This window comes from Hemitrygon akajei, unplaced genomic scaffold, assembly GCF_048418815.1.
Source record: "Hemitrygon akajei unplaced genomic scaffold, sHemAka1.3 Scf000048, whole genome shotgun sequence".
In the NCBI taxonomy this organism is placed as follows: Eukaryota; Metazoa; Chordata; class Chondrichthyes; order Myliobatiformes; family Dasyatidae; genus Hemitrygon; species Hemitrygon akajei.
In genome coordinates this window covers 3,242,803-3,267,505 of record NW_027331934.1, presented here as the reverse complement: position 1 = coordinate 3,267,505, position 24,703 = coordinate 3,242,803, and the positions used below count along the sequence as shown (strand labels likewise).

Here is a 24,703-nt window from a genome sequence, read left to right as displayed (position 1 = left end):
AATGACTAAACGGCTCATGGGTCACTGTCTTACTCTATGTTCTTATGATAGTGTTCACCACAAAAGCATTCTCTGCTGCATTTATACTTTTTAAGTTGACAATTCGGAGAAAAACATGGAAGTGTTCGTATTCTTTCTTGGCTAGATTTATCACAGGCCGAGTATGATGGCACTGAAAAGGACGAATGCAAGGAGCAATTAATTGACTCTATTAAGGAGGCCCATTATGATGCCGCCCATCGTACGTGACGGAAGAAGCGGCAGAGCGAAGCTTGTTTCGAGGTTCGAGCAAAACCGCAGACATTTAAAATAGGACTGAAGGTTATGATGTCACTACATCAGCCGAGACCCTTTACACCTTCCAGATTTGTCGGCACAGAGCCAGTCCATCAGTGTATCGAATTCAGAATGCTCCAAGCAAGTTGGGTTGGTATCATATTAATAAACTCAAACCTTTAGAGATAGTCATTGTCCTCTAGTAGCTGAGTTCCAGAAAATATATTGCCAATGGGATGCCCTGGACCGAGATAAGATGATCCTCTTAGATTTATGTTTCGACGATGACGTGGATGAAGGAGCAGTTGCTTCTTCAATGAGTTGGGCAACCACTTCCCGTTTGTACCCTGAGGATGAGGATAGGTCACATCTTTGCACTCGCCCGATTCAAAGTGGATAGAGGCTTTCCCAAATAGATAATGAAAACCGCTGACGTTTTAGCCACGATTTTGTTTTTGAAAGAGTTTTTACCCGTTGCCGGTTGACAAGCACTTTAGAATCAGTCATGGTCGCCGCTGCACCGCACATGTGATACAAAATGTAATGAAACTGTTTGGGATAAAACACAGTTGGTATCGCTTATCGACCACAATACAGTGCAATTGCTGAATGGATGAACACAACTTTAATGACAATGTTAGTTAGAATGAAAGGGTTAGAATCCTTGTTTAGGCTAGATTTATCATCAGCCGAGTGTGGTGGCATTGGGTAGAACAAATGCAAGCAGCAATTAATTGACTCTATTCAGGAGGCCCATTCTCCTGCCACCTATAACAGGAGACGGAAGAAGCAGAAGAGCAAAGCTTATTTCGAGGTGCGAACAAAACCGCGGGTGTTGGAAATAGGACAGAAGGTTATCATGTTTCTAAATCAGCCAAGCGACTTTACAGCTTTGCGATTTGTAGGGACATATGATATCGCTGACAGAACCGGTAGATCAGTATATCGAATTCAGACTGTTACAAATAAGTTGGGTTGGTATCATGTTAACGAACTCAAACCCCTTGCAGATAGTCAAAGTCCTCTCGTAGCTGAGTTCCAGAAAACCTATTGCCAATGGGATGTTCTGGACCGAGATGAGTGATCCTCTTAGATTTATGTTTCAGGCAATCGACGGTGATGGGGATGAAGGAGCAGTTGCCCCCTCAGTGACTTGGGCAACTACTTCCAGACTGCTCCCGTAGGATGAGGATAGGTCAAATCTTTGCAGTCGCCCGAGCTAAGGTGGAGTCAATGGAAGAGAGAAACAGATGGGAGAACGTGTTTGTTGTGTGGTCTTCTGGAAATAAAGTGGGGTATAATTGATATGATATGAACGGATTTTAACAAGGCGTTAAGGTTAGTCATGGCAGGATGGTAGGACCATCCATAACCTCAGAAGGTTTCGTATCCATGAAAAAGTAGCTGCTAGATTCAGAAATGACGCCCACAGAAGGCAGAGGATAGTTGTGGATGGAGCGTTTTCTCTCTGGATGTTGGTGACAGGTGTCCTGAAGAGATCTGTCTGAGACCCAGGGTTTTTTTTTGTGTTTTTATGTGGAAGGATGGTTTATTGTATTTCCAGTGATGTGAAAGTTGGTGGGATCATGGATAGTATAGAAGGTTGTCACAGATTACAACAGGACATTGACAGGACACAGAGCAGCGCTGAGTAGTTACAGATGGAGTTCAACCCGGAACGTTACGGAGTGATCCATTTTGGAAGGATGAATTTGAAGGCAGAGGTGATACTTTCTTGAGTCAATCGAGGGCCGCACATTAGTACGAGTTCAGCAATGGAAACGGAGTGATGAGACGCTCTCCAATAAGTAGAGGGCCGCTCATCGCTACGTGTATCACAACCGACACGGAGCGGTGCACTGCAGGAGCAGAAGGAAGTGTGATTGACAGGTGAGCTTGACCACATCCGCTGTTCTGCACATACTCATAGTGACGCTCGAAAGGCAATATACCTGACAGTAAATCAGGAGAAAAAAATACAACTTCGTGGAAAATGACAGAACGGCCTGAAAACCTGCCGATTGTCCATAGATTTTACATACTATATTTACTGAAACAGAGAATGGATGGAAAATTAGCGGTAGAAAAGTGGCAGGTTTGAGAATATAATTAAGGTTAAATAGACTGCATCGCACGTGACGGGTGTGAGGTGATCAAGTCATTCACTGGCAGAGATCAGGTTTCTGCGAAACGACCCATGTGTGCGCTGGAAAACATTGCTCTTCAAACTGTACTCAGCCCTCGCTAATCTCCCGAGGACGCGCTCCCCTTTTGATCACAGGTCTCTGGAATATCGCTGTGTATCTTTTACAGTGCTTGCAGGAATACGTGCAGTGTATTTTATTTTATGTCAGCTGTAACTGTGATTTCCAACACACAAACAGACCGAAATGACTGGAACGAACGAAAGAAAAGAACAAACGAATGTTCCCCATTAATAAGGAAGTGTTGTTCATTTCACCCGCCAGAACAAACTCCTTCACTCAATTTCAGAAGCGAATGTGCACGGTCAAATATTACAAAATAAATCAACTTCAAGATGAATGCCTGTTTTAAAGCAATAATGATATAAAAAATGCCATTTAAATAGCTGAAGCCAGGTATCATGCAAAAGAACATGGAAAAAAGCACATTATATTTTGTTTTACAGTAATGGACTCTATTGAGGAGTTAAATTCATGACACGGGGACAGAGTGAGTATAAATAGTTTAAGATAAGTGTTTGCGCAGTTGGTTTTCACTAATGTCCCTGAGGTGGTATCCACTCTAATTGCCTCAGTGGAATTGCTCTCTCCTCAATAAAAGTCTGCTAAACCGATCCCCAGTCCATCTGAGCATCTGAAACGCTCCGTACAACTGAACGCTGCTTCTGACGGAATATGGGATATTCGACGATTTACCACATCGCGTGCATTTTCTATCCCACACTTGTAGCGGTTGGTGTCCTCGGTAAGATGCCGGAGCTGGTTACTTTATGTATGGTGCCGTCGTTACTCTGCTGCGGTATCCGCACTGTTACTGAGCACAGATGCTGCCATCGGCTGAAACGTGTTTCCGGAATGGAGGATTCAAGCATCTCATTGTTTTATATTTGTTTTCGTACTTTGATCGAAGTGATTTTTTTTGTCAATTATGTTCGTGCCGATATTTACATTGTTTCATAATTTCACCTCGTTAGGCTTTCGGAAGTGATGCTGGTCTCTGCTTTTCTAGGTCTGAGTCTCTATCAGTACAGACACTTCGACTTATAACAACGTGGCAGCTTATTTAAATGACGGTCCAGTCTATTTTCGACACGTAGGTCTGTTTTTGAAATGATAACTTGTGCTTTGTGTCTTTTGATACCACTTTGTCACGGCTGCAAACAATCCCTTCAGTTCTTTCACCACTACTAATAGAAATGGTTTTGCTAACAAGAATGATCGAGTGCCCACCGGTACGTGAGTCCTGGAAGTCGGATGCCTTGTTCAAAATTGTCGGAAGGTCGCCAATCCACTGACACTCACATCCGTCATTGTCCTCCAGCCGGAGTGCAGCGACCGAGACCGCACTCACTGGATTTCCTCTTTCCACTTCCAAATAGACCATACCCTGCATAGCATTGGTAGAATGGGGGCATTCAGGGAGCTGACCGTATTTCTGTTTTGGTTCCAAATATCTTGCAGTTAATTTAACAGCGATTGTGATCCTATCTCGGGGAAAATGCGGACTCTCCAAATGCATCACCCGTTACCTGGTTGGAATGGCAACAGCGGATCTGATGGTGGTTATCGTTGCTGCTTTAGTGGAACAGACCAACAATATCTACATTTATTCTAGATTCCTGCTCATCACTCCTGTGTGCGCTCTGACACTTGTATTTCGGGTCGTGACGCGGGACTGTTCTGTTTGGTTCACGGTCAGTTTTACCTTCGATCGCTTCATCGCAATATGTTGCCGAAAGCTGCGGGAGCGTTACTGCACTGAGAGAACAGCAACGGTGGTTATCGTGACCGTGGTTATAGTGAGCTGCGGGAAATGTGTCCCGTTTTACTTTGCCCTTGAACCTTACGTCATCATTGACAACACGCCGTGGCGGTGCACCGGCACACATGAATACACTACTTCACCCGCGTGGAAAGTATACGAATTACTGAACAGTATTTTAACACCATTGCTACCAATCGGCTTAATCCTGGTATTTAACGGGTTAACCGTAAGACATATCGTTGTGGCAAATAGAGTCCGCAGAAGGCTTCGGCACAGCAGCGACAATCAGAAAGATGCCGAGGTGGAAAAACGCAGAAAATCGATGATTTTGCTGTTTTCTATATCAGCTAATTTCATATTATTTTGGATGCCCAATGTAGCCCATTCCCTGAAATGGAAAGTGCAAAACTATTATTACCAGGACAGATATTTGAATTCCCCGGTATACATCCTACAACAACTTGGTTTCATGTTACAAATTCTCAGCATGTGCACCAATACTTGTATCTATACACTGACACAGAGGAAATTCAGAGAAGAGCTGAGGAATGGAATGAAGTATGTGTTTACATTAAATGGCCATCTGTGTAGATAACGCCCGTGTCCAATTGCAGTTCTGCGGAGTTTTCAAATAAAGCTGATTTACAATAAAGAGATTTGGCAAATATGTCATAAATTCGAACAATCATATGCCTGGCCATCCTGAAATTGTAAAATTGGCGGAAGATTGCTGACTTCATACAGTTCCGGTAGGTAGCAATACAAACGTTCAATGCTGCTGGCGTGATTGTTACATTGGTTGAAGTATGATCCAAACTATCACAGACACTCGACTGTCAAAAGGGCAGGGATGGCCTCAGGACTTTCCGGGTTTTAGATGTTTCAGATTGGACAGGGTCGGGTAACAGAGTGTAAAGGGGGCTCAATAGGAAACCACGGAGAGTATCGCTGCTGCAGAAAGGGAGGACAATGTGGAGCGTTTGCTTATTAATAGATAGTGTGACGAACACACACACATGAAGCTGATCACTCCGTTTGGAGTATTCTATAGGGCCGCCCAACAGATCAACCAAATAAGTGCAAAGGTAAAGATCCGATCGGGAAGCCGATACATGACATCGGCAATGTTATTGGCACGGGTAACTGAAACTTCCAGAATATTCTCTGGCACCTCCCCAGGGTAAAAGGTCTCGGTATGGCATAATTTCTCAGTTGTGTCCAGGAAGGATTCATCTCACTATATGAAGACAGGCGGACTGGCGAACAGTCCATACCGGATCTAATATTAGAAAAGGAAACGGATCAGGTGACAGATCTCTCGGTGGGTCAGCATTTCAGAGCAATAGGGCAGATCTGCCCTCTACTTAACTTACACATGGATAGGACCAGGGAGCATGGAATGTGTTTAATTGGGGGGCTGCGGTGTATGGTGCTACCTGTCAGGAACATGGGAACGTACATTAGGAAATGATGTACTCTGGGAAATGTGCAACAGATATGTGGAGATTGTTTAGGAGCACTGACATGGGGTTCAGTAAGGGGTTGTCTCATTGACACAGGGAAAGGATGATAGGATAAAGTAATCCTAGGTGCCAATAAAGTTGGAACAACTCGTCAAGAGGAAGAAAGAAAGGTACTTAAGGTTTCGGGAAAAAGGATCTGACAGGGTTATGGAAGGTCACAATGCACACAGAAGAGAATTTAGTAATGGATTTAGAACATTTAGAAGGGGATTTGTGAAATCCTTGGCGAGTTGCACTGTAAAGGACAGGAGGAGACTGGGGAGAGTGTGGGCAGATCAAAGGCAAAAGAGGAAAACTTGTGTCTGGAGTCCAAGGAGGCGGTAAAGCTCCTCAGTGAATACATTGATCAATGTGAAGACAGCGTCAAAAGGCAGATATGCCAGAACATGCCGACGCTGAGAAAGAGGATGCGCTTGAAACTTGGAAAACATTATGATAGATGATTCCTCGGTGCCGGAATGGATATAGTTCAGCTGATTTGGGAAGGGAAACGAAGATATTGCTGAGATTCCGGACAGGATATTTCTTTTTTCCTTGACCACGGAAGAAGAACTAGAAGATTAGAAGGTGGCAAATGTTATGCAAATCGCTACAATGCATTCATATTTTCAAAATATTTCAGAAAGTGACATGCTCTTATTTGTTCAATGGCTAACAAACATCTGTAATTGCAATCATAAACAATTTAATGAAGCCTTTCAACTCCAAGACAAAGAGGCGCAGAAGGTAACGTATCGTCCACGAGTTAATATTCAACACAATTAAAACATGACGTCTCCAAACCTCCAACGACTTGCAGGATTACTGACCTCCACTTTCTGACAAAGGATAGGATTCGGATTAAATGACCCTTTGTTGTATAGTATCGAGGCTAATCATCCCTTTTACCTACTAGCACCTCTGTAGCAACAGATCTGTTCACCGTACTGAGACCACTGTCACATCCACCTCCAACCGGAACTACAGTCTTCATTTTTTTTCTGTATTATTTTAAACTTATTTACATCTTGCCTGTAGGTAGCCCCTTGGACAGGCACATGAATGAAAGAAATATAGAAGGTTACGGGGTAGTGTGTGTTTAGTACATTTTTAAAGGAATATATGGGTCGGCACAACATCGAGGGCTGAAGGACTTGTACTGTGCTGCAGTATTCGAGTGTCTAGTGTCTAGAAGTCCCACTCATAGCAGATAATTCAAAGGTTAATTTATTATCAAAGCATGTATCCATATACAACTCTGATTTTTTTTCTCCTCCAGACAGCCATGAAACAGAGAAAGAACATGAACGCCGTTCAGAGAGAAACATAAAATCCACCCCCCCCCCACACACACACACAGACACATAAATAGAATGGCAACCCGATCGTCAACCTCAAAAAACTCCTCTCCCCGCACAAAACGCAACAAGAACATCAACACCCCTTCTCCCCCAAAATAAAACCTAACGCCGCACAAATGTGGAGTTGGTGTCACCAGTGTAGAGGAGGCAGCATCGAATTAGACGACCCCAGTGGGATTCGGAACTGAATTGTTGCCTCATCTGGAAGGATGTTTGGACAATGGAGAGATTTCAGCCGTCCGGCTCTTTCACTGTGACATCCCGAACACCAAACTAAATCCATCCAACCAAGTCTGGGCGAGGTTTTATGACCAATAAACTTAATTCCTTTCTGCGCTCAGCTGTCCAAAAGATTCACTGACTCTGAGAGGAAGGGGTATCTATGGTCCACACTGTCAGGGTGTTGAGTTTACCAGGAGACAAAGACTGCAGGGACGAGAGGTTTTCTGTTGACTAATACACTGTGTGTGGACCCCGCTGCCAATTCTGGTGTTGTGACCCGAATCGAGACAAACACCACGCTGCCCACTCCACCAACAACACGGCACAACCGGACACATAACATGGGACTTTACATCCCACAACACTGGAATCAGTGATGAAATCCGTGATTAATGTCGTTGTCCCACTGAAATCATAAGAATCGTCCATTCAGGTGTTTTTAAATACGAGCTCTCTCCCACAAGTGGCGTCACCCACACACTGCCGTCAACAGAGAATTCTAGAGCTGAGCTATCCCATTGGTGCGAAGTGATGTCAATCACTGGTTACACACAATAGCGGATGGAGAGCATCCAAGAGGGCGGTAACCCCGCTCCCTCAGCGAGCACCCCGTCAAAGCGGAGCCAACCCCAAAGGAAATGTCCCTCTTTTTGATTTATTTCCATTTCCCTCCGAGGGAATTTTCGGCGCTTCTGAAGTGTCTACTGCGGCCGGAGACTGATGTATCGCTGAGAGTTTGAAGGAAACCGCTCGGCCTATCGGCTTGAATCAACTCCCGGGGGAGTTAGAGATCCCGGCAGAAGACGGAGTGGAGGGGGATTTTATTGAAAGGATACTGGTGGTGTGAGAAGGAGCAAACACGATATTTGTCCCGGTGGTTATAGGAGGGGTTCAGCTGTGGAAATGTCTGAGACCACGGTGTTGCTGAGTTGGAGGACAAACACCGAAAGACTGTTGACCTCCAAGTCGGGCCAATGGTCTGGAAAAAGTGGGGATAGGAGTGGTGTTGGGGGGCAATGATGGACTGGCCCGGGATCTTATTGAATGACAGTACAGGCTGGAAGTGCCGACTGATGTGCTCCTGTTCCTGTTGTCTCTGTGTTTAAGGAGATGGAATAACCAAATCCTTCCCGGGTCTGCAAGATGTTTCAGTGTGTGTTGTAAGGACCGGTGGTTGGAGCCCAGTTTTTCCCAAACTGTATCAGCAATCTGACCGAGGGACCAAATCCAACATTTCTTAGTCTGTTGTAGACACGAAACTATAGTTATATACTGATAATGAAACAAATGTATATTAAGATATTGTTAAGGACATAGAACTTATATCTCTACATTGTTAATGAGATTTCCAAGTCTGTTATTGATACATTATATATATATATATATGTAATATATATAGTATTGATACATAATATGTATATTATATCATTGCATACAACCTGTATTTAAAAACATAAAACACATTTCGATATTGTTAATGACAGAGAATCGTATTATTTGTGTTCCGTGTGTTATCTGAATGTACTTGCCTGTGATGCTGCCACAGGTCAGTGTTTCTTTGTACCTGTACCTTCCCGTACTTGTGCACTTGGTTATGAATTCCACAGGACCCCACAAAACTCAGTGAGATTTGATTATCATCTTGTCATCTGTGTGGGAGAAATGTAAAGAGACAGTACACTGTTAAATACAAGAACCTGAACATTGTTGATGAGCAGAGGGATCCTGGAGTCCAAGTTCCCCGCTTCCTGAAAGAGACTACTCAGATGGACAGAGTGGTTAAGAATGCAAATGGTATGCTTACCTTTACAATCAAGGCGTTGATTTCAAATGTCAGGAAGTTATGTTAAAGCTCGAGTTAGGCCACATCTGGAGTGTTTCATACAGTTCTTGTAGCCTCAATCTGGGAAGAATGTCGAGGCTTTGGAGCGAGTGCAGACGAGGTTTACCAGGAAATTTCCTGGATTACAAGGCATGCATAATTTCAAAGGGCATGTGCAAAAGTTTACATTGGTTCGTTCTAGCTTTTTCACTTTAGGATCATTTATATCATAGTATGCACTGCAAATTCAGTCTATTTCTGTAGGACCATCAGTGATTGTCCTTGATGCGTTCTTCCACCAAGTTCTATCTGCTCATTCCGTGCCATTTTGTTCATATTGTACCTGTATCTTATCAATAATTATATATCAGCAATCTTTCTCCTACTCTCACCTCATTGTGAAGTATTCTGCCTTACTGAGTTATTTTCGCGCTCAGTGTTTGTTACCTAGAACTAGAAGAAGATTTATTGAATGCAGCACGAGGTAGGGTAAAGGCAGCCATTTCAAAATTTAGTTTCAACGGTATGAAATAGCAGCTGTGCTAATTTTATATAAAGACACTTAACAGGGCAATGTCAGGGTAGCAGTCTGTCACCTGAAGTTTAATTGAAGTTGGATAACGCAACAAGACAATGGTCCGAAAGACAAGAGTAAATAAATAAGACAATAATTTCAAAAGAAAATTTTGAGTTTTGGAATGGCCGAGCCAAAGCCCTAACGTTAATCCCATAGGAATGTCGTGGAATGGCCTGAAGCAGCAGTTCAGGCAAGAAATCCCACCAACATCCCAGAGTTGAAGAGCGTTAACTGTGTGTACTGAATGAAGAGAAAACTAATGATGGTCCCTTTTCCATTCTGGTTCCATCTGCTCATTCCCCACACATCTTCGTTAAACTCTGTCCAGCCTGTAACCCACCATCCCAATGATATACATCAACCATCTTGTTTAACCTCTGTCCAGACTGTGTCCCACCATCTCAATGATATATATCAACCATCTTGTTCAACCTCTTTCCAGTCTGTATCCCACCACATCAATAATATATATCAGCTATCATGTTCAACCTCTGTACAGCATTTATCCCACCACCTCAATGATATATATTAACCATCTTGTGCAACCCATGTCCAACCTGTATCCAACCATCTGAATATGTATCAACCATCCTGTTCAACCTATGTCCAGTCTGTATCCCACCACCTCAATGATATATATCAACCATCTACTTCAACCTCTGTCCAGTCTGTATCCCATCACCTCAATGATATATATCAACCATCTTGTTCAACCTCTGTCCAGTCTGTATGCCCTCACTTCAATGATATATATATCAAACTTCTTGTCAATTTCTGATCAGTTTTTATCGCATCAATAATTACAATTTTAGGTTCAACGTTACAAAATGGCGAAGTGTTAATCTTGACAGCATTTAAAGTGAGTCTGTTATTGCATTTTTTTTTGTCATTTTTGGAGACCCACTTTCTCTGTTGCCAGGGTAACAGCCCATGTAACTTGCAGGGAGTGGTGCACATTTTTATCGCTCTCTGGTCACGGTCCCTCAATGAGAGACAGCGGCCTCGGGAGCAGATGTGACAGACTGATAGTGGGGTGGGGAAAATGTTGTGAACATTGACAGTATGGACTGTATTAACTCTGTGTTGGGATGAAGACGAAACTAATGAATGTGGGCATTACATTTCTGCAACGTTGTTCAGGCCGTCACAAACGTCCTGTAATCAGTCAATAATTGTGCATAATTTAAAGTAAAAGGAGAAAAAGCTGGAAACGTTCAGCAGATCGGGCATCAACTTGGACAGTCCCAGTCCTGATACTGAGTCTTCTACAGTTTCTCTTTCCACAAATCTAATCTGGTTAAATGAGTTTCCAGCACTATTATTTCAATTTTATATTAAAAACATTTTATTCCTGTTAGCCTGCAGGAAATGTGATGACCAGTTGTGCTGGGCAAGACATGATTTAACAAAAAGATCGTGATAAATTGAATCCGGTTTAGTTGCAGGGGACAATGTGAAACGTATCCCCGGTATCTGGTGACTCACGCCCAGGTTTTCCAGCCTGATCATTGGTCCAGTCAGATGACCATCAGGTTCCCATTCTGTCATAAGTTGACGCAGTGTTAGTTTTTGAACTCTGATTGGCCGAAACACTGCATCATATTACCGGTAGCAAGGAGTCCTTGGAGAGTTGCTGTTTGGACTGTAATCATTGAAACTACTACTGTCGCCTCTTTGTGAATTATTTTGCCTCACTATCGGTGTTTATTAACGAGAAATAGCAGAGGATTTATTAAATGCAGCCTGAGGTAAGGTAAAAGCAAACATTATAATTTTAGTTTCAACGTTATAAAATAGCTGTGTGTTAATTTTATATCAAGTCACTTTACGGGAGAATGTCAGGGTAGCACTCTGTCAACTGAAGTTTAATTGAAGTTGCATAACGCAACAAGACAATGATCCAAAAGACAAGAGTAAATCAATAATAGAATAATTTCAAAAGAAAATTAGAATAGCCTAGTCAAAGTCCTAACGTTAATCCCATAGGAAAGTTGCGGAATGGGCTGAAGCAGCAGTTCCGTCGAGGAATCCTACCTCGAAGCAGAAGTTCCGTCGAAGCAGTTTTGTAAGGCGGAATGACATAAAATTCTTCCAAGCCGATGTGCAGGAAGATCAATAGTTAACGGAAGCATTTGGTTGAAGTTATTGCTGTACGCGGGATTGGGGGCGCGGTGTCACACCAATTATTGAAAGCCAAGGCTCACAGACTTATTTTGAACAAGTACATGCAATATTGAATAATGTTAATATTGTCATAACGAGACTCACAACGTTTAAAATTGACTCTGTTGTTTACATTTTCGGTCATTTTTGGAGAGCCGCTTTCTGCATTGCCAGGATAACAGCCCATGTGACCGGTACGGAGTGGTAAACATTTTTATCGCGCTCTCGTCACCGTTGCTCAGTGAGAGTTAGTAGCGTCAGGAGCAGATGTAACAGACTGATAAAGGGGTGGGGATGATGCTGTGAGCATTGACTGTGTGTACTGAATAATTCCTGTGTTGGAATGAAGAGAAAACTAATGATGATCCCTTTTCCCATCTGGTCCATCTGCTCATTCCCCGCGCATCTTGTTCAAACTCTCTCTGGCCTGTAACCCACCACCTCAATGATATATATCAACCATCTTGTTCACCCCCTGTCCGTTCTGTATCCCACCACCTCAATGATATATATCAACCATCTTGTTCAACCTCTGTCCATTCTGTAACCCACCACCTCAATGACAGTCTGTATCGCATCAATAATTACAATTTTATTTTCAATATTACAAAATGGCAAAGTGTTAATCTTGACAACATTTAAAGTGAGTCTGTTATTTCATTTAATTTTTGTCATTTTTGGAGAGCCACTTTCTCCGTTGCCAGGGTAACAGCCCATGTGACTTGCAGGGAGTGGTGCACATTTTTATCGCTCTCTGGTCACGGTCCCTCATTGAGAGACAGTGGCCTCGGGAGCAGATGTAACAGACTGATAGTGGGGTGGGGAGGATGTTATGAGCATTGACTCTATCGACGGATTTATCCCTGTGTTGGAATGAAGACAAAACTAATGAATGTGGGCATTACATTTGTGCAACTTTGTTCAGGCCGTCACAAACATCTTGTAATCAGTCAATAGTTGTGCATCATTTAAAGCAAAAAGAGAAAATGCTGAGACCGTTCAGCTGATCGGGCAGTAACTCGGACAATCCCAATTCAGATACTGGCTCTTCCACAGTTTCTCTTTCCACACATCGTATCTGATTAAACAAGTTTCCAGCAATACTATTTCAATTTTTTATCAAAAGCATTTTATTCCTGTTAGCCTACAGGAAATATGATGGCCAATTGTGCTGGACAAGACCTCACTTAACAATAAGATAACGATAAATTGTGCTCAGTTTAGCTGCAGGGGACAATGTGAAACGTATCGCTGGTATCTGGTGACTCACGCCCAGGTTTTCCAGCTCGATCATTGGTCCAGTCAGATGATCACCAGCTTCCCGTTCTGCCATAGGTTGATTGAGTGTTAGTTACTGAACTCTGATTGTCAGAAACACTGCATCATTTTATCGGTAGCAAGGAGTCCTAGAGTTGCGGTTTGGGCTGTAACCTTTAGTACTTATACAGATCGGACACGATGTTCCTCCTTCCAAATGAATCAGAAGTCTCGGGCATCTGGACATTGGATCTGGATATATCCCTGAATACACTGCTTGTTGTGAGATGTGAGGACGATGTGCCAGGCTTCTGGCGTCGGTAAGGGACAGGTTCAGCTGTGTGACCCTGTGAGGCTGGGTCATGGGATATCATTGTTTTAGATAAAGTAAAATGGACCCGGGGGTCAACTTGCCCAGGTTTATGAGGTGTTGAGCGAGTATTTCTGGTCTGTGGGTTCATTGTTCAAACCGTGTAAACAAACCACAACTTTTCGCACTAAATTGTTCTGGTATCAATTTGCCTGTTGTTCCTGGGAATCTGTTCAGTGCAGTTGTTGCTAACAAGGTCCACATGAATAATCTCAAGAATGATCGGCTTTATGTTTGAGGAGCATTTGATGGTTCTGGACCTGTGCTCAATGGAGTTCAGTGGGACGGTGGGGGTGGTGGAGGGATGTATGTTTAAGTAAACCTACCGAATGCTGAAAAGCCTGGATACAGTGGACATGGAGAGGATGTTTCAGTTAGATCTTTAAATTAGTTTAAATTAGTTAAAATGTTTAAATTAGTCTGTGATCTGAGCGCACAGTCTCAGAATAAAGACGCCTACTTTTAAAATTGTGATGACAGACAGACATGCTTTATTGATCCCGAGGGAAACTGGGTTTCGTTGCAGCCGCACCAACCAAGAATAGAGTAGAAATATAGCAAAATAAAACCAGAAATAATTAAATAATAATAAGTAAATTATGCAACTTGGACAGCATCCTCTTTTCAGACACCACTGTCAGAGAGTCTAGTTCCATCCCCACAATATCACTGGTCTTACCAATGAGTTTGTTGATTCTGTTGGTGTCTGCTATCCTCAGCCTGCTGCCCCAGCACACAACAGCAAACATGATAGCACCGACCACCACAGACTCGTAGAGCATCCTCAGCATCGTCCGGCAGGTGTTAAAGGACTTCAGACTCCTCAGGAAGTAGAGACGGCTCTGATCTTTCTTCTAGACAGCCTCAGTGCTCTTTGACCAGTCCAGTTTATTGTCAATTCGTATCCCCAGGTACTTGTAATCCTCCACCATGTTTACACTGACTCTTTGGATGGAAACAGGAGTCACCGGTGGCTTGGTCCTCCTCAGGTCCACCACCAGCTCCTTAGTCTTTTTCACATTAAGCTGCAGATGATTCTGCTCACACCATATGACAAAGCTCCCACCCTAGCCCTGTACTCAGCCTCATCTCCCTTGCTGACGAATCCAACTGTGGCAGGGTGATCAGAAAACCTCTGAAGATGGCAAGAATCTGTGCAGTAGTTGAAGTCCGATGTGTAGATGGTGAAAATAAGGGAGGCAGGACAGTCACCTGTGGAGCCCCAGTGCTGCTGACCACTCTGTCTGACATACAGTGTTGTAAGCGCACGTACTGTGGTCTGCCAGTCAGGTAATCAATAATCCATGACACCAGGGAAGCATCCTCCTGCATCACTGTCAGCTTCTCACCCAGCAGAGCAGGGCGGATTGTGTTGAACGCACTGGAGAAGTAAAAGTCTATAACCCTCACGGTGCTGGCCTGCTTGACCAGGTGGGCGTAGGCACGGTTCAGCAGGTAGACAATTGCATCCTCAACTCCTAGACGGGGCTGGTAGGCGAACTGGATGGGGTCTAGGTATGGCCTAAACGTAGGCCGGAGCTGCTCCAGAACAAGTCTCTCCAGGGTCTTCATGATGTGGGAGGTCAATGCCACAGGTCTGTAGTCATTGGAGCCACTGGGGCGCGGCGTCTTCGGCACAGGGACGAGGCAGGACGTCTTCTACAGCACAGGAACCCTATGGAGACTCAGGCTCAGATTGAATACATGGTGAAGTACTCCACATAGCTGGGGGGCACAGGCTTTGAGCACCCTGGGGTTGACACCATCCGGGCCTGCAGCCTTGCTTGAGAAAAATCTCTTCAGTTAAAGGACGGCTGCTGTGTGGAAACTATTGCCGCAGATAGGGGTGGAGGCTGCCCTTTGCGTATATTTATGGCAGATTTTAATATGTTCGTGATTGCTCAATAGCTTCAGGGTTGCAAAATGAAAGCAGGAATATGGTGTTAGAATAAAAATCATGTTTGAATGGTGGAGCAGACTCGATGGACTGAATCATCTAATTCTCCTCCTACATCTTGTGTCTGACCATAACTGAACGATGACTCCTTCGTATCCCATATCAGGCATTGGAAAGTGCAAGGGGAAATTTCAGATGTGTTCTTTGAGATCGTTATATTTGTCTTAAACATTTAAACTTCGATAAACAGAAATATTTTTTTCCCATTTGTATTGTTAATGTGCTTTATTATCTCTCTAGTTAAAGTTAGACCTGTGGTGAGAGACTTATTGGCAGAAAAGCCCACAACTGGAAGCAAAACACGACTGAAGATGAGGGAACAGCAACAAGTGAACCAGCCCGAGGACTGAGAGCATCAACTGGCGAGAACCCATCTGACTCAGGGTTTCCATTGATTCGGTCAGCAGAAAGTTTGGTGAGTCTCATTTAGTCAAACACTGGTCCTTTGGACATTACATATCTATACAAAGGAAGGTAGGAAACAGTTGGAATGAGACTGAATGTGCCAGTTATTCCTCTGTCAGACCCAGCTGCAATCACTCCAGGTCTGGTAATGTGCTTTCAGCAGCCCAGCTCTTTAAAGCCACTCACATTCCCTCAGTGTTTGCTCATTTCAAGCTTTTGTGTGTTTTGAAGTAGTTTTCGGTCAGTTCTGAGTGGGGAGCGGGAATGAGAGTGGTTTGTTTATACTTACTGTCTTTCAGAAATATAATTGCTTGAATTTAATTTGTGCCGACTTACGAACCATATCCTGTACCTTCTCAACCAAATTATCGATATACACGACAAATAGGAATGGGTGTAACCCTGGGAACACCACAAACCACGGAACTCAAGTCCAAGCAACAACTTCTCACCGCCAACAATAACAATAACAATAATCCTAACAATTCCTAATTCCTAATAATAATTCCTAACAATAATTTGTTTGCAGACTCTGGGGCCCAGTAACAAACTCAATGTTAACAGCAAGATTAGACAGTAACAAATATAAAGAGGAACTTGCTGCTTCCTGAAAGGACTCGTATCATGTCTGATCCAAAGAGAAAGGTCCTCCGTTATTTACCTCGGGACGCATCCTTCCCGGTACGCTGCATCCAATAATCCGTAAGCCCCCAACCTCTCCCCACCTCGCCCATAGCCGCACATCCTTCCCATCGTTCACCCCACAATCGAACCCATGGACAGATTCCCTTCACCCACATCCACACTCTGAACTTGGGTATCATAACTAACTGATCGTACATTCCCTGCTCGGGCGGAAAACTGAAACCAGGCCTGCAGCACTGGCGACCCCGGACACCCCAGATGACTGATTCAGTCCCGGCACTTCCCCACGGCAACCGACCTTCGAATTACACAAACCCAAGATCAGCCCCTTCCTCACCGCCGCCCGATGAGGAGAACCGCCGGCATCCGCTGGGTTCGGCACTGTGCTCTGATCTGCAGGAGGTCCCCGCAGCGCCACCTGTGGCAGGACGTCGGAGGGACAACACAGAGCGTTCGGGTGTCGGTTCATTCGCTGTGACATCCTCCAAATTTCACATCAACTCCATCCAACCGACTCTGGGCGAACTTTAACGACCAAGAAATAAATTCCTGTTAGCGATCAGCTGTCTGAATGATTCGCTCACTGTCGGGGTGGTTTAGATTACCGGGAGACAATGACAGCAGGGACGAGAGGTCTTCTGTTAACTAATACGAATCTGTGTTTCCCCTGCTGGCAGTTCAGGTTGACAGTAATAAAACGGTTGTTAAGAAAATACTAAACAACGAGACACTGCACGGACTGAGCCATCTCAAATCAGATCACCCAGGAAACGCTTCCCCAGAAACAACTCGAGACAGGTACCACAGCGCCCACTCTACGGACAACCTGGCAGAGCAGGGCAACTGGCAAGGGACTTTACATCACAAAATTTTGGATTCAGTGATGAAACCCGTTAAGTTTCCTTCGTTCTTCCACTGAAATCATTAAAACCTCCACTAACAAGCTTTTGAATGCAAGCTGTCACTCACACTGTCGTCACTCTGGCACCCCCAATCAAAGCCATAAAATAGTGGAAAAGAATTAGGCCATTTGGCCCATCTGACGTCATGTGTGCGGTTCCTTTCGTCTGAGGGTTTGTTTCTCGTGGTTGTGCAGTTTAATCTTTCTTCCGTTCAGACCAGGGAGTGAGATCCGTAGATGTCACGCCCTCGCACTGTAGGTGGGCTTTCTTTTTTCCTTGACTCCATTCCACTGTTACAGATTGCCGAAGTGCAGCAAATGTCTCCAGGTATATAACCTTATTAATGCAAGAAGGAATCCTTTCTATTTTTTCGGGCTTCGCAAACATTTGTACACTTTAGCGAATTCTCTCCACAGAAGTTCCAGAGCAGAAGCTCAGTCTGTCTAATATTGCCACACAATTAATGTGGGGACTCGTTTATTATTCTCATGTACCGAGGTGCAGTGAAAAAACCTGTCATGCAAACATTCCAGCTGCAGAGGGTGCAGAACAGATTGCTGAAGCTTTTTGTGTGTGTTCTTTTATATCCCGTGTCAGGTTTTGTAAGATGTGCAGGACAGTTACAGATTTCGTTACACGGATCATTATGTTTGTGTTCAACATTTAAATTCCAATGAGTTTTGTTTTTTTCTTATTTGTATTGTTACCGTGCTTCGTTATCTCTGATTAAAATTAGATCTGCGCTGAGGGATTTGTTGGAAGAAAAGAACTGGAAACAAAGAACAACTGAAGAACAGCCGAAGACTGAGAGCACTGACTGGATTGAACCCTGATGGCTCAGAATTTTCCTTCATTCAGTCTGGAGAAAGTTTGGTGAGTCTCATTCACTGAAGTTCTCGTCCTTTAGACATCACATACCTGTATAAAGGAAGGTAGGAAATAGTTGGAGTGAGACTGAATGTGCCCAGAAGTACCAGTTATACTTCTGTCAAACCCAGTTGCAATCACTCCAAATTGTGAAAACATTTTCACAGTCAAATGCACAATGGAACTGTGAAGGTAGCTTCAGAAAGGGGAAAAATGTTCAGAGAAATGAAACTTGGTTCACAAGAGATTAAAACATTTAGGCAAGTGGAAAAAGGAAGCAACATTCAAGTAGCTTAAGAACTGACTTAGAGGTCGAAGTGAACTTGAGAAGTTCTTGGGAAGTAGGATGAAGGAAAGCCCAAGGCGTTCTACATGTGGGTGAAGAAGAGGAGGGTGAATAGATTGAGGGTAGGACTACTCAGGAGCAAAGGTAGAAACGTGCCAGATGATACGGTGACAGGTGAGGTGCTTAATGACTGCTTTGTTTCAGAGTTACCAATGAGATGGACAGTGATTTTGACGTAGCATAGTAGCATGGCAGTGTTCAGAAAGAGGTGTTGTTGAAGCATCCAATATATACCACTTTACGACAGGAAGTGAAGGAGGAGTTTACAAGGACATTGGCAATGATCTTTGTGTCCTCTCTGGCCACAGGCGTAGTAATCATTAGAGGATGGCATATCTTGTTCTATAATTCAATAAACGTAATATATATAATCCTGGGGATTACAGACCAGTGAGCGTCACATCGGTGCTGGGCAAACTCTTGGAATGGATACTTGGGAAGAGGAATTTTGAGCATTTGGGGAAATATTATCTTACTACGGGTTGCCACTTAGGCGTTTTGATGGTGAGTGGCGAAAAGGGTAGGGGAGGTGCCAGAAATAACTTTCCACAATATGTGACAGTCATGCACCGACATTTGGATCGGCAGAGTCTGATCAGGAGACACCATGGCATTGTGTATGTAAAATTGTGCTTAACATGACCTCTTAAGTTTTTTGAAGATAAGTGTCAATGAGGGTGCGGGAGTGGATGTTGTACATTGAACTACAGTAAAGCCTTTGACAAGGTGCCAAATGAAAGCTCGGTCTGGAAGATAAGTTCACATCCGGTCCAGGGAGAGAAAGTTAGATGGATTCAAGAGTGCCTTGAAGGTAGTAAGCAAAGAGGGATGGTTGAAGGTTTTTTCCTTGAAGAAGGACCACAAGGTTACAAGTTGGGACATTTGATATTCGTTATTTGATAGCAATGATTTGAATACAAATGCACAAGGCTTGACCAGTAAGTTCACTGATGACACAAAATTAATAGATGGTGTTCATGATGAAGATTATCGTAGTTTACAGGGGATCTGAATGGGTAAAGCAATAGTAAACAGATTGCAAAATCAACACGAGCAGCATCGGTTTCACGCAGAGTTTTGTGATGATGTGGAGGGATCTGTCAAAGGAAGTGGATGAGGCAACACAATTGTATAATTCCAGAAGCCGTTGGGATGTGAAGATGGCGTGAGGAGGCCAGGAGGGAAATGGATTCAAAACAGAAAATTAGGATTATCTCTGTGGGCAATGTGGTTAGCACTTTCTAATTCGGCTGAAGGGTCTGTATCTGTACTCTGTTGCTGTGTGACTCTGTCAGAAGGATGCACCAGATATCACTGGACAGACATACAGACATGGCGTGGAAGTTGATGGAAAAGGGGAATGGTTGGTCCTTAAGCCAACTCCTGTTCTGATACAGGGGATGTAGGCTCTGTCATATTTATAAAGTCATCGTGTCTCTGACTCACTATCTGCTTGTCTGTAATTCAGACCATCACCCGCAGGTGGAGCTTTTCTACACCGGGAACAAAGAGTAAACAAGAAAACAACAGCCAGGAATCGTCAGTCGGAATCAAAATGGCTGCAGGTATGATCACTGGGATCTTTATAATTAAACTTCCATCGTGTTTGTGCACAATAGATCACATGAAGTAACTTACACAAATGCTAACGGGCACTGAAAAGTTTTATCGAACAGGGTCATTGAATTCCATTGTAAAGAGGTCTTCAGTGATCGATCAATCTAACAGTTCCAGTGCAGGGTCCTGACACCGGTAATGGTGGAATTGCTCAGGTCACCGTGCAAAGCTTCACCTGACTAGAAGCAGCAGGGTGTCCTGAATCCGGTGGCTGAGAGTAAAACACAGACAAAAATGTGCTGTTTGGTACGTTAAAGTCCAGGTTCAGGGATTGTTGCTCATCAGGGCCTGTTCAGAGGTGAAAGACATCTCGAACTTTCATTTATAAAATTCAGAGCCAGATGATTGAAGCATTTCCGGGATTTCAGGAATTGTGTGATAACACAGCATTTCAGGTTTTGGTCGGATAGCTGTCAACTTCCCCTTGGTTTTGTTGACGGCTGCGCAAAGGAGATGATGGGAGTTTCCGATATCTGTTTTCTGTAGCCGAGCCGAGAACATTGCCAACGTTCAGAATTTCTGACGATCAGGAGACAGCTCATCGTAGGTAAATTTGTGGTGTGTTTCGGTGTTTTAACACCCCAGTGAAAGTCTAGGCTGTGGACAAATGGTGAACGTCATTTTCTCAAAAGACGTTTAAAGAGCTTCAATGCTGATATGCTCAAATGATTTTCTCTGAGTCAGAAAATGTTCTCATCTGATTCAATCTTTTGTAAATAGAATATTCAGTCTGCAATCTGTCAAGTACTAATACACCCTTCCTGTAGTATTGGTACCAGAACTGTACAGGCCATTTCAACTGGTCCAACAAACAGTTTATAACCTTGTCACAAGAGATTTCTGCGCCTGTATTCTGCTCTGCAGCTAATGATGGCAAACCTGCTAAATGTCCACTCGGCACATTGTCTCCTGCAATCCGGTCGCTGATCTGTGTGTGACCCTGTGGAAGGGACAGCGTGCGTCCCGAGGTAATGGTCAGTCTGTGACCCAGGGGACAGGACAGCGTGCGTATCGAGGTAATGGTCAGTCTGTGACCCAGGGGACAGGACAGCGTGCGGCTCGATGTAATGGTCAGTCTGTGACCCAGGGGACAGGACAGTGTGCGTATCTAGGTAATGGTCAGTCTGTGACCCAGGGGACAGGACAGCATGCGCCTCGAGGTAATGGTCAGTCTGTGACCCAGGGGACAGGACAGCGTGCGTATCGATGTAATGGTCAGTCTGTGACCCAGGGGACAGGACACCGTGCGTCTCGAGGTAATGGTCAGTCTGTGACCCAGGGGACAGGACACTTTAACACAGCAGACGGAGAGTATGTGATTCAGGGGATCTGGCAGTGTGTAATCCGGAGGCTGATCTGTGTGTGACGCTGGTGACTGAACAGTTTGTGATCCAGGGAGAATTTGTTTGTGGAAAATAATCCCAGTGATATTTCTCAGTAGCAACTGACACCATTCCATTAAGCACCTCTGGTTGTCAGTGTGTTCAACTACTGCATAGCCAGTGATCAGTATTATTGTGTCTATCCTGTTCTGTATCTGGGAGTGGATGTGTCTGGTCACCGGCTTATTGGGATGGTCACCTAGCAGGAAGTGCGATTCACATTCACCAACACAGTTCCACTCCAAATCTGATCACCCGGAGTCTCGGCTCCATTGATTGATGGCTCTGTGTCTGTTCTCGCTGGAATTTAGAAGGATGAGGGGGTGAGGGATCTCAATGAACACTTTCGAATGTTGAAAAGGCTAGACAGAGTAGATGTTGAAAGATGTTTCCCATGGTGGGGAAGTCCAGGATAAGAGGACACAGCGGAAGGATAGAGGATCATCCATTTAAACAGAGATGGGGAGAAATTTCTCTAGCCAGAGGGTGGTGAAGTTGTGGAATTTGTTACCACAAGCAGCTGTGGATGGGTGTATTTAAGGCAGAGTCCTGGAGATTATTGATTGGAGACGGAATCATAGGTTACGGGAAGAAGGCCGAGAACTGCGGTTGAGGAGGGTAAAAAAGGATCAGCCATAATTGAATGGCGGTGCAGATTCGATGGGCTAAATGGCCTAATTCTGTACCTAAGTCTTATGATCTTATTGTAGCCACCCATTGTAAATCCTTGTTTTGCTGAGATCTGAATCGCTCTAGTATAACTTGTAATTCGTCATTTAATTCAAATGGGAAATTAAATCAGGTCCGGAAATTACTGAAGAGTTTGTCACTAGACAGCTCATCGAGTGAAGATGATCGGGGCACCGGAAACAATGCACCAAAGCAGGGCCAGATTAAGAGCGATGTCCCAGTTGAATGCCGTCCGGCCACAAAGGAAGGAGAGCAAATTCAGCCCAGAGACAGTGACGTCAGAGACACCAATCAGGACCCCGGAACTAGCACAAGTGAGGCGACTGCCTGTCAGCTCGGCAGCTCATCAAACATGCAATTGTCAAGTCCCCAACAAGGAGTGGGTGAGTGAAATGTGAGGGTGATGTGTTCACAGAATGTAGTACGGGGAAGGGTAAATGTGAGGCTTTGTTGGAGGGTTATAAGTATAGAGATTGGTTAGAGGAGAGGAGAAATGTATGGGTGTGGTACTTATGGTAGTGGGGCACCCGTGATCCCACTACAGTAAACGTACTACATGTTTCAAGAATTTCCAGGATGTGTATCGGAGGAAATGCAACTGTCCAGATGAAGACAGCATTTCTGGGATACGAATTAAGGGAAATGTTTTCGCCAGGATGGAGAGAGCATCTCTGAGAGGCCACTCTCGTTGACAGCCCCAGCATTTACTCCCATCCTAAATTGAAATAGGTGAGTGGGTGGATTTGGAGTGGTTCGTTTCTGGCAAAGCAGTCCTTCTGGTAAAGCATTGTTGGGTAGGTTTTGCGGACAGTCTTGGGGAAAAGGACATATGTGTGTACATGGCCGATCCCAGTGTGGTTCCTTGTGGAACATGACTGGTCAAAGATCGCCAGCCAGGTTAAGCCTCACTACTATATGTCTGCTAAGGGGAAGGTGACTATGAATCCAAAAGGTCAAGCATGTTAATTTTCTGTATGAGACTCCCATGTGGGACCTTGTCAAACACCCGCCTAATATCCAAGTAGGCAAGATCCACTGTGCAACTTCATGCATCAGCTTTGTCACTTCCTGGAAGAACTCAATCAAGTTAGCAAGATGCTTCTTCACCTTCCCAAAGCCTTGCAGCTGAACCATAAACCACACTAACATTCTCTCTTTCATTCTCTCATGGAGCAGATATAAAAGGCTGAATGCATGTACTACCAGCTTCAAGGACAGATTTAATTCTGCATTTATAAGACTACTGATGGTCAGCAACTATGTCAGGATTCACTCTTATTAATAATAAGACAATCTTATATATAAAATTATAACTTCGTGCATGTTGCAACTAATAACCAGTCATTGAGATAACCCGAGTATACTTACAGAAGGGCAGAAAATATACTGTTAGGTTATGAAGGGATTTACATAAGAACATAAGAGATAGGAGCAGGAGTAGGCCAATCGGCCCCTCAAGCCTGCTCCGCCATTCAACAAGATCATGGCTGATACAATCTTAACTCTAGTTTTCACGGAATCCCACAAGGCAACAGTGCCAACCAACAGGGCACCATGCCGCCCATTTTATTTTATTATTCATCCCGCCCAAACCCATGTGATCACCCGGGGAAAAAAACCGAGTTGCCAATTGAGGAGAAAAAATCTGGAAAATTCCTCTCCGACCCATCCAGGCTATCGAAAACTGGTCCAGGAGATCACATGGCTGATCTAAACCTAACCTCATGTCCACTTAGCTGCTCGCTCACCGTGTCCCCTAATGCCATTTTTATCCAGGAAAATATCTATCTCCGTTTTGAATTTATTGAGTGCAGTAGCTTCCACAGCTCTCTGGGGCAGTAAATTCCACAGCCCCACTACCCTCTGAGTGAAGAGATTTCTCCGCATCTCAGTCCTGGAACGGCATCCCCTTATTTTAAGATTATGCCCCCTAGTCCTAGTTTCACCCATCATTGGGAACATTCTCCCCGCATCCACCCGATCAAGCCCCTTCACAATCTTATGTGTTTCAATAAGATCGCCTCTCATTCTTCGGAACTCCAATGAGTAGAGTCCCAATCTACTCAACCTCTCATCATACATCAACCCACCCATCCCCGGAATTAACCTAGTGAACCTTCTCTGCACTGCCTCGAGAGCCAGTGTGTCCTTTCTTAAATATGGACAACAGAACTGCACGCTGTACTCCAGGTGTGGTCTCACCAATACCCAGTACAACTGCAGTAAGACCTCCCTGTTCTTATACTCCATCCCCCTAGCAATAAAAGCCAGCATTCCATTGGCCTTCTTGACCACCTGCTGCACTTGCATACTAACTTTTTGTGTTTCCTGCACCAGGACCCCCAGATCGCTTTGCACAGAAGCACTTTCCAG

The 24,703-nt window shown here is 44.1% G+C and overlaps 1 protein-coding gene and 1 long non-coding RNA gene across 2 annotated transcripts in view; both read left to right on the top strand.

Moving 5' to 3' along the window:
- Positions 1 to 24,703, top strand: part of LOC140720955 (NACHT, LRR and PYD domains-containing protein 3-like) — a 320,684-nt gene that overhangs the window by 237,508 nt on the left and 58,473 nt on the right. The window lies entirely within an intron of this gene.
- On the top strand, positions 11,365 to 20,206 carry LOC140720948 (uncharacterized). Its single transcript, XR_012097288.1, has 4 exons — positions 11,365 to 11,477; positions 15,717 to 15,891; positions 18,165 to 18,301; positions 20,110 to 20,206. It is a non-coding gene; the product is annotated as an uncharacterized lncRNA (long non-coding RNA).